Genomic DNA, 14,508 nt, shown 5'->3' with positions numbered 1-14,508 from the left:
CCAGGAGCCAGCAGAAATGCTGTAGGTATCATGGATTTCTTGCAACACAAAATGGGCTGGGATTTCCCCTCCTGCTGAGAGGGAATGGCCTAAAGATATCTCTTCTTGCAGTGGAGAACTTGTTACTTCACCAAAGAGCTGGGCTTTGAGATGGGAAGGTTGGAAAGGAGGAGACGATGCTGGGCTAAAAAGAAAGGGTGCTAAGAGAGGGGAGGAGTGCTGGCTGTGCTCAGCAGTGATGCTTGGGGATCTGCGCAGATGTTGCCACCGAGAAGCAGCTGGCAGAGAAGAATTACCCCAAATTCCTCTTGTTGCTGCCAGCCCCGACAGTGTCGGTGGTTGGTGTCAGTGCCCTCCAGTGAGGTGGGGAATGGGGAAGCCATCGGGCGCGACGCAGGTGCTCAGCTGGAGGGGCTCTTCTGCCACTTTGGATTCAGTGTTCGCTGGGCCTGGTGTGCTGACAGGGGGAAGCTGCTCAGAAATAAAGAATTGCAGCTTTCCTGGTTACTGATTAGAGCTATGCTGCTTTTTTTATTACTTTTTTTTTTTTTCTCTCTTTTCAAATGGAGGTGCTGATCCTTCCTGTAGACTTCTTCAAATTTCAGTCCCATATCTGGGCCCTTACAGCTAGAGGGGGAAATTGTGAAGTGGAAAAAGCAATGAACTTCCACCACTTCTATGGTCGTGAAGACACTGATTTTGGCTCATGTGCTTCTAGGGGATTTCAGTTGTGCAGTAATAAGACCTAGGTTATTACATGTTTCTTATTTCTTCCAACTTGAGTGTGACTCTAGCTTTCCTTCTGCCTTGCTGAAGATGAACAGCAGATCCTCCACTGTTACATTAAGGTGGCTTCAAAAATATAATAAATTAGCTATACAAACCTTTGTAGTTTAAGTTATAAAGCAACCTCTAACTGCTCAGGATTAAGGAGACAGTTGTCTTAAATCAGCCCGTTGTTTTAAACACTTCTCTGCTAGCTGTCAGGGCTGTATGCCTGGGAACATCTGGTAGGGAGGGAGTGAAGAACATCTTGGGGCAGTGCGTTCTTCCACTGGCACATCTGTATCTGGAAGGAAACATCTGTTTGACCTGGAGATGTGATGGTAAGCCATGGTGGTTCTCTATGTGGGCAAACACCTGTCAAAGGAAACTTCTCCCCTATCCATTCAGCTTGTGTTTGTGAGCAAGGGTGCATGCCATAATGGAGCAGCTTATACCTTTCAGCCTTTGGCTAGATGTGAGTTGTTTTTCACCCACGTTAAATTTAAATAGCTTCTCATTCAAACTCAGGCTTGCCCAGGACTAACCTTGTGTATGACGGGTGGGAGCGCACCCCCCTGGCTGGGTTGCTTGGAGGGTGTTTGGGTCCTTCCCCAGGCTGTGAGCAGGCAAATACAGTGACCCACCACAAGTCAGACTGGCCTATTTTGGGTTTCCTATCCATGAGCAGCTGTTGTATTCTCTTGAAGTAAAGCAGCTCTGACCCAGTGATAGCATACGTAACCCCAAATAAATTGTGCACAGTTTGCTCGTGCTTTCAGATGCCCTGACATCACATCGGGGGATTTGTGTTAGACTTCAGCGCCAGACTCTGCTCTCAGTCTGGGGCCGGAGGTAAGGAGGAGCTGGGGCTCCCAGTTGTCTCTCCAGCAGCTTGCTCTGGCAAGGGGAGATGATTCTGGCTCACGGAGCATGGAGATAGGCTGCGAGAACTGGCCTGAGAGGCTCTGGGGTATCTCAGAGGATTACTAGGTTTGCTAAGAGAACATATGCTAACTGCCTGGCTCTTCAGGGTAAGAGAAAAACAAGAGAGGCTTAGCTGGTCATAAAAATGCAAGCTGAAGATGAGCAAAGAGCCAGGTGTGCGCATGAGGGTTTGTTTTGGTTTGTTTGTTTGTTTTTTTAATGGATTTTTTTTTCGATGCTAAAGTATCACACTTTGCAATAAGATTTGCTGTGGTTTAATTTTGCTGGGCATGAGCTCCCGAGAGGACACACTGTAAGCAACCGCAATCCAGATGGGCCCGTTGGTTCAAGGCAGAGGTTTTTAACAGGCAGGGTTGCCCAGCTCAGCAGAGACCTGGCCAGGGTAGAGCTGGAGAGGGACCTGCCTGCAGCCGGGAAGCTAAGGGAAAGGTTTCTGCTCTTTTATTTTCCCACGCCGGCTCTCTTTGTTTCAGAGATGCAAGGTGAAGCCAGTGGCAGGCAGGCTTAAACTGACGCCAAAACATCTGTGCAGAGGTGTGGAGAGATTTAACTGTCCTGATATTCGACTGATTTAGCTGCTGCAACTTCAGACCATTAATGAGCCCCCGAGGAAGGAGCCAGGGAGGCCTGGAGAGGCCACGGTACCAGCCCTAGCGCGGCCACGACAGCTGAGCTCTCACCCGGCTGCAACAGGCAGGGGCAAGGCTGCGCCTGTGCCCTGCTCAGCTCCTCATTTTCCTTTTTTACGTGTGCTTAGAGTGATTGCTTTGCTCTGTGAAGACCAGCGCTTCCTTGGAGCCTGCGTGGCTGCAGGCTCTGCGTGCATCTCGTGTCACCGGCGCTGACCCCGCCAGCCCCTCCTCACGTGCTGCGAGCCAGCGTTTGCAATCCACGAGCATCGCCTTCATTAGCAGAGGTCCATCTCCTCCCCTTTACCGTTTCACCCGCTGCTGTTGATTAAGTTTCTTTTTGCAGCTCTTCCAGGAAGCCAGGGGCCTGTTGTTTTGGAGATAGCCTTAATTTGTTTACTTGTGCATATGTTCTGTCTTGTACAATGATGCTTCGCAGCTGGTCTCGAGCAGCCTACGGCACAGGAGAAGCAGCAGGTTAAGTTTAAACCAAAGGAAGTCACTGAAAGCTGGCCTGACATGCTAATCCAAGTGTAGGCACCCTCGGATTGATGTGGTAAAACATGTTGCCATATTGTTTTAGATAGCAGCTTTGCATTTATTGCTGGTTTCCATCACAATATCGGCACAATAACGGTTTGCTTGTGCTGAGCATCGGTAAAGCATAAAGATTTAAAGATGGAAAATTTTACAATTTTACTATGCAAATGCTCTAAAGCAGAGAGTCAGGGGTTAGGCTTGAGATGTTCCCACTGGACAGGATTTTCTGTCATGCTTTCAGGAGACAGACACCTGCAAAAAATGCCTGGTTTCAGAAGCGTCGTCAGTCCGTTGTGTTTAGGAGCTTGTGCTCCAATGAAGCTTTGCTGATGCATCGCTGGGGTACCTCTTCCCTGCTTGCACTGTGTGTGGGGCTCCTGCACCATACTCTGTCGGAGGCCTGGTGTGCTCTTGACTCAAGAGGGAGACATCAAAATATTGGTGCTGCGTCGGGCTGTGAGAGATGGAGAATGGCAGATCCTTCTGTACTGCTTTCCTGCCCTATATCATGCAGAATCTGGCCCTATTAGAGAAAAGAAAATCATTTGGATATTTTACTGCTACTGTAAAGCTGCTGTTTCTTCCCCATACCCACCCTTTAAAAAAAAATAAAAAAAATAAAAATCATGTTTAATTTGCCAGCTTGCAAATGGCTCCTAAATAACACAGTTGTCTTTGGCTCAATTGATCAGAGGGCTCTGCCCATGAGAACAGCAATACTTTGCCATCTTGGATTAGCTTTGTTTTGGAGGAATTGGATGTGTTTTTGTTGTTTTTAAATGATTCTCTTTCCAGGTCGAGGCTGAGCCAGATAAGTGAATGCATAGAATCGATATTTCGCAGAACTGATAGAAAATTAGCCAGGTTTAATAAATTTCATGCATGGCTTCCTATTGTAGCTGTATATCAAAGGGAAAATAAATATATTGACTGGATCTGCTTACAATAGCAGCTGTAAGTCACTCTGTGAAATAAGCCAATTGCTCCAATGGTTATGTGAGGCCATGCTGATTAGGGTAGAAAGGGATCATGCTCAGGACACCTGGGTTCTGTTCTCGCTAGTTTGCTACATGACCTTGAAATTCAGGCCAAATTTTCAGGTATGTCCCTGAAGCTTGTTTTGCCTCATGACTTCTGGAGCTTTCTTTGAGACGCTGAGGGTTTAGTCCCTGGTAGCTCCGTGTTCTGCTTGCCTCTCCTTGTACAAGGTGAAGGTGGTGGGACATGGTGGCACTGCATTCCTCCGAGACAGCTCCTGATGGTATTCCCATTTTCATTGTGGTTTACTTTCTTGGTAGCTCCCTTGCACATCTCCCATTTGGGGGATTACAGCTGATAAGCGCTCTGAGAGCCACTGCAGAAAAGCAACAGAGAGGTAGGGCTAGGTAAGGCTCAAATCTCAGGTGACCTGATTTTTTCATCTCCAGCTGAATACATTATTTTCTGGGATTCAGGTAGAAACAGTAACCGCTTTCCTCTTGCAGATTTTCTCATGATGTTTCCTGTAATCCAGGCCTCCCTGCAGTAAATGAACTGAAGGCATATGGAGCATCCAAATTCACTTGCATTCATCTTCATTTGCCCTGGCTGTAACGGACAGTGGCCACACAACTGTCCTTTGGAAATTACTAATGCGAGACCATAACTGCTGCTCCACTGCTCCTCCATCTCTTTGCAGCAGAGAAACAGTAGCACGTAATTGTACATGGTTTGAACATGCTGCACTTAATCCTGCGTGCAGCTGCCTACAAGGGCATCTGGCACGCTAAGGGCTGACGGCAGGGCATGCCGGGCAGCGCTGCTCGTGGAGCCAGACAGCATCGCGGGGAAGGACGGGGCACCCAGCCCTCTGCTGCTGCAGTCCCCAGGACGTGTTTGGTACCAGTGGGGTACAGGAGCAGACGTGTTGGGTTTAGGTGCTTCTAACCAAGGTGACGTGAGGTATGAGACTGCCTTTGCTCCTCAGTGCTAGGGTGAAAGTGTCCATCCCTGGGCATGAAAGGGCATCTGCAGGACTGAAGCTTTCTCCTTATACCTGGGATTGCTGAGGAAAAGGGGGGACTGAGTCTACTGGGATCTGGCCTTTTGATGTGGGTAAAACTGGGGGGGGGAGAGAATCAGGACCACAAATTTTCATTTCTTAAATCTGCAGTTTGCAGTGCACATAGTGGCATTGCAAAAGATTGTAACAATTTTCTCTCTCGCAGTTCTGCCACTATCCCATTTAGTCTTTCCCTCTTGCCTGAACCCTGTACAGATTTTTTTTTTTTTCCTGATGGTTTGCCCGGCATGATGATGAGAGCAGATCCATGGCTGGTGTAAATCAGCACAGCTCCCCAAACTTTGGTGGAGCAAACAGAGGTAGTGCTGGTGGAGGATCCTACCCCTGTTATTTCGGTTATCAAGCTGTAGCTGTTTCTGCAGCTTGTTGGATGGAAATGGCTCCTCCTTCCCTGTAACGAGGTGAAAGCTGGAGCAGTTTTCCAGCCATGCATCTGCAAAGGGAAAATAAATGGGGAGGATGAGCAAGTCATGGGTGGGTGTTCCTGGTGGGGCTGTTAAGCATATAACATAATTTATTGCTTAAGTAACCTTGAAACAGCATTCGTGGCGATGGAGCCCCGCTACACTGGCACTGCGGTGGGCAGGGAAGGAGAAGGGCTCTGTTAGCGGGATGCAGTTAAGCATGCACCTGCCGTCATTCATCATCCAGTTAACCCCGAAGCTAAACTTTGCTTCAAAATCCGTATTTTCCTCTCCTTCCTCTCCCTCTCTGCACCTGCCTGCTGCCACCAGCCGTCAGCCACCCCGCTTTGGCTGCGGAGCAGCAGAAGGAGCTGGGATTTGCTCATGTGCCCGCTGGTGATGTGTGTGCGGAAAGCGCGATCAGACCGATGAGTGCACGGAGCAGAAAGGTTTCTGTTGACGAACGCAAGGGAAGAGCGCCGTAGCCAGCACCAGAAATGTGTTTGTGAACCACAGATGTGTCCACGTGTGCGAGCGATGGCAGGGAGAGTGCAGTACGGAGCAGACGGGTGCGTGGGCATGCACGTGTGCGTCAGGGGCAGTGCAACGCAAAAAAATGTGTGTGCAGAGACTCAGGCGGAGCCAGAAGGCCGATAAGAGCAGTGTCTGGATGAGCAGAGCCTCGTAGCGGGTATAAAATTCAAGGAGTGGGAGGGTGGGTGCATGCAGGCAGCGCAGGGCAGGGGCTGGCGTGCTCAGCACCACCAAACCCCGCTGCAGCTGGCGACTGCTGGGCCAGAGGAGACTCCCATCGCCTTGCTGTGAAAATAGCTGCTTGCAGATCTGCATTTGAGGCGAATCTTGTGTTTACACCGCCGGAATGAGTGTGGGTTTTGCTTTTTCTTTCTCTTCCCTTTTCCTTTTTTTTTTTTTTTTTTTTTTTTTTCCTGACTCTGCAATTCCCAGCTGCAGGAATGCTGACGGGCAGATGAAAGGCTCGCTGCTGGGACTTCTCCAGCTCGGCTTCACAGACCCAACGCGTGTCTGAGCTGCTGTGCCCTGTCTGCGAAGCCTGTCCTTTGTCTTGTCTTGCTAGATGTTTTCTCTAGTTGCTGCTGTAGTATTCAAGATCATAACAAAGCCTCTGAAACGCTGGAATTTCCCTTCTCCCTTTAATGAAGATCAAGGGGAAAGTTATGTCCCTGCATGTAGGATAATAAGCATCACAAGTTTACTCTGTCTGCACAGCGTGGGGAAGTTAGCTGTTATCTCTGTTTTTCTAACGGGAACGTGTGAGCTGACAGTGTTGGGAGAAGAGGATTTATCTGGGAGGAAAAAGGGGTGATGCAGTCTGTGAGAGCAGCTAGAGCTGGTTTAGCAGTTTCTGGCTGGGGTTCCAACAGAAATGCCGGATTTGTTTTAACTGACACTGTTGAGGAGTCAAAGTCTTCCTATTGTTTTCTGCAGTTTTCCCAACTTGAAATCCTTTTCATCCAGGAGAAGAAAAAATAGTTATAAATTCCCATACTGACATGTTTCACAATCTAAAGTGTCCTTTTAGGTCTGGCGTTGTGTTTTATTTGGCTAATTAAATAGTAAACCCTTTTGTTTTACACATTACAAAACATCAAGGTCTGTTTCAACACCATTGGTGTTTTTATTAGTCTCTGAAATTCTCATGGAACAGGAAAAACGGTTCCATCCAGCTCTGCTGTGTCAGTAAATGTGTGAGCAATCACAGTGTGACATAGTCACCAAGAAGCATGTACAAATTGAATCTCTACGTGTGGTTGTCAGGAAACAAAACATGCTCAATATCTGTATCAAACACAATTTTGATTTTTTAGCAAAGCTTTGTGGAAAACTTAGCAACAAAGGAATAAAAATGACTCCTGCAATTTGGCAACAGGTAAACAAAATGTATAAAAATCCATGAAAATAGTGTACAGCCGTCTCTGGGGACGATTTCTCACATGCAGGCTCATCTTTGGTGAAGGGGAGGAATGGGACTGCATCCCACTCGCTGAGATCTCAAACCCCGCTGAAGTCATTTGTAACTGGATCGGGCTGGGGGATCACCACGGGCTCTCAATTTGATGTAGGCACCAGCCGAAGCTGTGGGGCTCAGCGGCAGTTCAAGTGAGCATCTTTCATCTCCTGGGTGGTCCTCAAGTCAGGGCCCTCAACTCCTCTTTTTCACCCCCTCTCTCAAACTGGGCATTTGCTGATGCCATTGTTTAATCCAGCCAGGGATCCGCTCCATTTTCCATGCTCCGAGGTAATTTTTGGCGAGGCTGCTCCGTTCTTGCATGCCAGTTAAAAACACTCTCTCAGGCAGGTCTTCTTCCACGGGGCATTTGTAATCCTGGGAGGTTTGTGTGTAATAAATCTCCGTGCCTGCCTGGCTTTATTCTGGGGGTGGCTAGTGGTGTAAAATCTCAGCCCCTTCCTTCGTGTGGAAGCAGCTGACAAACAGCTCTGCTGCTAATTCCTTCCAGATGGGGCCAAGCCGGCATTTTCCCCGTACAGATTTCCCTGCAAAATGCAATGGGCCCTTCCTTGGCTCTCTGGTCCCAGCAGCGTTCTGGAAGAGGTCCTGCCACCATGGTATTTTTGGGTACAGTGGAGCTCCTTCACATGCCGTCACCGTGAAGGTATGCCCACGCAACCCCTTTTTGGCTTCTCATGCTCTCCGTTCCTCTTCCCACTTGGTAGACCTCACAGTCAGGGTCGTGCCTCCCCACCCTGTCCCTTGCCGACTCTCTGCGTGCGGCCAGCTCGTGAGAGGTGGTGGCAAATTGTCATGGGCAGTGCTCAGCTCCCCCGGGACAGCACAAGGAGCCCTCTCTGCAGCAGCGACGGCAAGCGCTGCACAACCCCGAGGAGCTGACAGCGGGTTGCTATAATGAGAACGTCACACCAGCTTAAGAGAGAATTAATACCCTGCCCTGTGGCTGTACCAGAGCTGGCATGTAAGGCAGGACATGGCTGTGCTAATATATAAAAAAAAGAGAATTATTTACTGAGGCTGCAGGACACAAACAGATGCTGCTGTGTGATGATGCAGGACAGAAGGGACTGAGTCATCGAACACAGCCCCTGCGGTCATGAGCTTTCGGCCTTATAATCCTCTTTCAAAAACCACACTCCATCCTCCAGCACTTAGGCTTTTGGTCCCGTTTTATTGCCATGGGGGGCCTGGTGCGGAGCCTTAGCACCGTGCTGTGAGGCAGGGATGTGTTCCCAGCCTGCATTGGCTCCCATCCCCTCCGCTTCGTGCAGGCGACACTTTTTACCCCCCTCACCTCCCGCAGTGTTCACTGGTGAACGTGGACAGGGGTATCTGCTCTGGTCTCCACTCCATTTCCCGAAGAAACCACGCATGTTTCAGGGTTTCAAAAGTGCTCAGCATGCCGAGGCAGCAGCCCTCAGCATCCTGCCTGCCCCGTACCACAGGTGCCTGAAGCAACAAGTGCAACCTGGCCCCGGAGCCGCTCAGGGTGTCCCCGAGCATCTGCTCTCCTCGCTTGCGCTTCTATGCCATGGAAAAACCTCTCCTTCAAAGAGGGCAGAAGAAGGATGCAGCCAGCAGCTGGCAACCCCCCAGAACATGCTGGTACATAAAACCTGCCCGGCTCCACACGTTCCCCAGCTGTTTGCCTGAAGACAGCACGCGGCGGGGTCGAGCTGCCTGCCGTGGGTGGGCTGGGAGGAGGATCCAGCAGGCGAGAAAAACAAAATCAGGATCAGAGCCTGAAGAAGTCTTTTTTTTTTTTCTTTTCTCCCCCCACCTCCTTGGCACGGCGGGCTGTTGCCCCTATCATCTCTCAGCAGCTGGCTTGTGCTGAGCAGCTGTCTCTGTGTACCCAGTGTGCTGGGTTTGCGACTGGCCTGGGTCTTCTCGGGCTGGGACAAAAGCAGGTCGAGCACACAGAAGCATGGCTGCCTTTCAGGCAAGCTTTTCTGTGCAGTTCTCCGGCAAAGAGATTTCCCTTTATTAAAGGAAGTTACTAGAGTGTCCAGAGCTGCGAAGCATGGATTTAAAATCATCTATGAGTTTTGAAATTGAGATTAAGTCGTCCTGCTTCAGGGCACAAGATAAACTCTAAAGGAGGGGACAAGATGGATTTTTTTTTTCCCTTTGAGCAGATTAGGCTATAGCTTCCAGAAGGGGTTTTGATTTGATAGGTGTGTTTTTTCATCTTTGCCTGCAGCAGCAGTTACTGTGGACTAAATGAGACAGGCTGACCAGGGGATGTCCCAAATATCCACTCTCTGCTGCATGCATAAGGGAGTGGGAGACCTGCCCTGCTCCAAGCCTGGCTGTTCCTGCATCCCCGTGTTATAGCAGGGCCAAAGATGGCCCGTTCTCAAGGCACTTTTCAAAGGCGCTTCAGTAATTCTCATTATCCTCAGTGCAAGGACCACGGGCCAGATTTCAGCAGCACTTGGCTCCTTTTCAGGCCAAAAATTCAGTCTTCTTTTGATGCTTTCTTTCAGCTGAAGGAAGAAGGAGGTTGAGTTTTGCTTGGATTGTCCCTGGCATAAAGAGAAAGCGCCCACACGCTCCATGTGCTTTGCAGGCTGATCCAAGGCCCGGCGGATACGTTCCCTTTGACTTCACCATCGTTTGAATTTCGGCCTGCAGTACTAAATGATATCACCGGTGCACTGAATGGCTTGTGCTGCTGCCGGCTCAAAATTGCAATGACCTAATGGTACTGAGAGTTTCTGTGATCTATCTCATTTGCTTCCCTCCCCAGAAGATGGTGTGTTCGATGAGCTGTGCCTACTACCTGGACCTGGGAGAAGAGGCAAGTACAGACATAACCCTAGCAGGGTCCTCCTGGGCTGCTGAAATGCATCCTGCCGGAGGATGGAGAGCAACACAGCGTCCCCCACACAAACCCTTGCCTTTCACAGCGTGCGGTTGTCCTCAGGCAACTTGGAAAGCAAATTTTTTCCACCAGCTCAACTGCTGGAGAGGTTTTCTCCCTCTTTCAAACCCGAGCTGCAACTCGGTTGCTGCAGTGAATGACAAAATGAAGCAGCTACTTTGTGGCCAGGGTGCCCGTTTCTTGCAGCGTTGCTCCAAACGAGTCGATGACGTTGGATAACACAGGAAAGATTTTGTCAAGGGCGGCGGTAAGGACAGCAGCTGCCTTGGTGTTCTGGGCTTCGCCAGCTCACTTCACTCCAGGTTTGTTGTTGCGGTTTGTTCCAGCAGTCCCCAGGCACGTTGAATTCCTGCAGGCTGGATCTTTCTGCCTGAAGTGATCTTATTTTGGCAGAGCAGCGTCCTCGGGAGCTGGAGGGAGGCTAGCTGGAGCTGGCAGACTGCATCGTATGTGCCACCCATGCTGCGTATTCGGTGGCGCGGGAGCTGGGTTTGGATGGGCACGGAGCTGGTTTCCCATTCATGGCAAGCAGGCCTGGGCTGCCAGGCTGATTCTTGCCTCGAGCCAGTCTGTCTGTTTGTTAACTTCCAGCAAAGTTATTCTTGGTCTGCGCTGCTTCGAGGTGATGATAAATAGACCCTCCTGGGTATAAAAGTGTTTTCAGTTTAGAGCGTGTGGAAGTGTTGCCAAGGATGACAAAAGCAAAGACCCCAAGCAAAGAAACACCACGCTTGTGCGTCTTCCAGAGAGAAGATGAGATTTCCATTCGGGACCCAAACTGGAGCTGGGCCCTGCTCTGAGAGGCGTGCGCTGGCACAGAGCACGTGGGACGCAGCCTGTGGGTACCGGGGTTACCGAATGCAGCTGTGTGGGGCAGGGAGCGTCCCATCTAACACCCTGCTGAGCCCCAGTTTCATTCCTCGGTCGTAGGGATTGAAGCTGTTGGAGCGAGTGATGTTCCCTGCGATGTCTGCAAAGAGCAGCCTTCTTTAACGTGGCTTCCCTGGCCTCTTGTGCTGTCCCGTGAATATCCAAGTGCCTGTAATGCCTCAGCATTCTCCCCCTGCCTCAGTTTACCCTTCCCTTGGTCTAATTAGCTAAAAACTACTCAAATAAAGCCCTCCTATTGACTTTGCCAGGGTGTTTTGAGATTTAATTAACAGTCGGTAGAAAGTACTGAGATCATCCGATGAAAGCGGCTATAGATATGCAAAGCAGCGTCATTATGCAAAGATAAAATTTAGAACCTCTGCAAAAAAATAAGTGTAAAAATGAATGTATTGTGACTTGTGACCGGCTCTGCTCAGCTCCCAGGCTGTAGCATTCCATCACCTGATGATCCCTAGGGAAACAGGGGGAAAATGAGATTTATGGGAGAAGAGAAAAAATGCAGAGGCAAGACCTTAAAATCAGATTAAGAATGAAAATAAAATAGAAGCTCTGAAAGAAAAGAAAGAACTTTTCCCCCTTATCTCTTGGAGGTCTATAAAGTCCTGTGTACACCCTATAAGCTGCAACCCAAGGAAAAGCTAGAATTAGGTTTCAGATTACTCACAGTTTATTTATTTGCCTTTTTTTTTCTGCTGGCGGAAAAAAAAAAGTTTGTGGAAAAAAATGAATTCCAGGTACAATTTAAACAAGAAAAATGTCTGAGAAGGGACACACTCCATCAACTAATTAAACATGTAACAGAGGTGCAATATTCCCAATTAACTACAAAAGTGTGCTTCCACTTCTAATTGCTGACAGTTTCTTTTGGTGCCTATGTGCAGATTAATTGTCTTCAATGGGTAGCTGGTTAGCTTGATAATGTAATGTCTGAAGTGGAGGTGGTAATTACTTTGATTATGTTTTTTTTTTTTCTAAATGGCAGCTGGAAGTTGGGCTTGGGGTTTACAGAATCAGGGGCAGATGAAAAAAAAATAATAATAATCTAACAAAAGGTTGAGGAAAGAAATGAAGGGGTTTTTTTAGGATTTTAAACCCGATTTAGCAAAACCCTCCTGTGAGATACCTCAGGGACCTTTGCTGGGGATTGCAATAGCCCCGAGAGGAGGGAAGCTGTAACTCAGGCCCCGACTGGTGAAGGTGCTCGGCAGGAGGTGTGAGCTGGGCTCCCCGTGCAGCTCCTGCAGCACTAAATACCACCAGACACGCTGGGGAGCGAGACCCACGTGCCAGCAGTCACCGAATCACCGAACTGTAGGGGTTGGAAGGGCCCTCCAGAGATCACCGGGTCCAACCCCCTGCCAAAGCAGTTCCCTAGGGCAGGCTGCCCAGGGAGGCGTCCGGACGGGCCTTGAATATCTCCAGAGAAGGAGACCCCACAGCCTCCCTGGGCAGCCTGTCCCAGCGCTCCGTCACCCTCACCGGGAAGAAGTTCTTTCGCGTGTTGGTGCGGAGCTGCCTGGGCTCCATTTTGTGGCCGCTGCCCCTTGTCCTGTCCCCACAGAGCACTGAAAAGAGGTCGGCCGTGTCCCTCTGCCTCCCACAGCTCAGGTATTTACAGACATCGATCAGATCCCCTCTCGGCCTTCTCTTCCCAAGGCTGACCAGACCCAGGTCTCTCGGCCTCTCCTCCCAGGGGAGATGCTCCAGGCCCCGAATCATCTCTGTGGCCCTCCGCTGGCCTCTTCCCAGGAGCTCCCTGTCTTTTTTGTGCCGGGGAGCCCAGAACTGGACCCAGCACTCCAGGTGAGGCTCCCATGCTGTGCTGGAGCCGCTTTCCATAGCACCGAGGAGCGAGGGCCTACACGGCCAGCCCGGGGTGGCTCTGCAGGCCCAACCCCACGAGCAGCAGGGGATGCCCTGGGGATCGAAACAAGGACTGTGCCCTGCAGAGGCTGGCTGGGTGCCAGGTAGAGGCGAGGGAGGCTCTCAAAGCCTGGCCCCGTCTCCAGCAGCAGCCGTGCATATGATGGATGGTGCGGCTCGGCAGCCGCAGATGTTCCCTCCGTCCTCCTCCCCGGTGCCCCGCAGCCTCCTGGCAGCCGGCAAGGAGGGAGGCAGTGGGGTGAGCGGGGCTGCTGGCAGCCGGCTCCCTTCCCAGGCGTCGTGCCTGTCGGTTGTGCCGCTCTTTGGTGTTGTGTTTTTTTTTTTTTGGCTGGCGTGGGAAAGACCCAGGGCAGGAGGCTGAGCCTGCAATTCAAGCCCCAGCTTCCCGTCTCCTTTTCTGCTTTTGGCAGCTGAGAGCTCTGCTCGCTGGAGCCGAGGGATTCCCAGGCTTTTATCCTCTGCTAGCTGTCAGCTCTTTGGTATGAGATGAAATCACCTCCTTCCTTCTCCTGCCCAGTCCTGCCACTCATGGCAGCCCACCGCGGCCACCCTCCGCCGGGCTCTGTCCTGCCAGAGAGCATCCCTTAACCTTTCCCCCCTGCTGCTTTCTGCCCCTTCCTCTTCACTTTCTCTCCTCCTTTCTCTTGGGGGCTGTTAGGTGAGGAGCTGATCTGGGTCCAGGAGGAGCATGTGTAGGAATTGGATAAGGAACAGGATCCATTGGCCAGCAAGAAAACTTGGCCGATGCCTGTGCCAAGGCTGTCTTGGTTGGAGCGATGCTCCGGCATGTGCCAGGCGGAGTGGGGCAGCAGGACAGCACCTGGGCTCGTCCTCAGGAGCTGGCCACAGAGTTGCCAGCCTCAGCTCTGTCCCCATGTGTTCCCTCGCTCCTCTCCTGCCTTTCCCCTCTGCCTCTCCTGCCTCCTCTCCCTGCTTGCCCTCGGCCAGACCTGCGGACTCGCTGAGACACCACCTCTCACCGGTCGGCAGATTATGGGGCCATGAGGGTCTCCCAGCACCGGGATGGATGGAGGCAGGGGTGGGAAGGTTCATTTGCTACAGAAAAACGTGGCTTAATGGCCTCACTGGTGAGGAGGGAGGTTTATCCCGAGGTTTTGAAGCCCAGGAGCAATGGGGAGCTGTGCCAGCAGCCAGCAAGCCCAGATGCTGCCTGTTTTTCTCCCACAGCTGCCGTCAGCCAGCAGCAGCCGAGTCACTTGTCACCGCAGCTCCGAGCCCCTCTGGAAGGGGCTTGCAAAGCCTTGCACCTCCCGGCAAGAGAGCTGCTCTTGCTGCTTTTTAGCTAACTCGAGTGGGGAAACTGAGACCCAGGCTCTTCTCGATTCAGCGCTTGCTCTGGCGTGCGTTTTCCTTCAGATTTTCCTTTCTTCCCCCTTGCTCTGTGTCTTGGGCAGGAGGAGACCATGTCAGGGAGTTGTGGGGCCACCTCTCCGCAGCGTGCTTAATGCTTCCTCGCCTTCCTCCGGGTC

This window comes from Anser cygnoides, chromosome 27 (assembly GCF_040182565.1).
Source record: "Anser cygnoides isolate HZ-2024a breed goose chromosome 27, Taihu_goose_T2T_genome, whole genome shotgun sequence".
NCBI classification, from domain to species: Eukaryota; Metazoa; Chordata; class Aves; order Anseriformes; family Anatidae; genus Anser; species Anser cygnoides.
The sequence above is the reverse complement of the archived record's forward strand: the minus strand, read 5'-3'. Positions refer to the sequence as shown.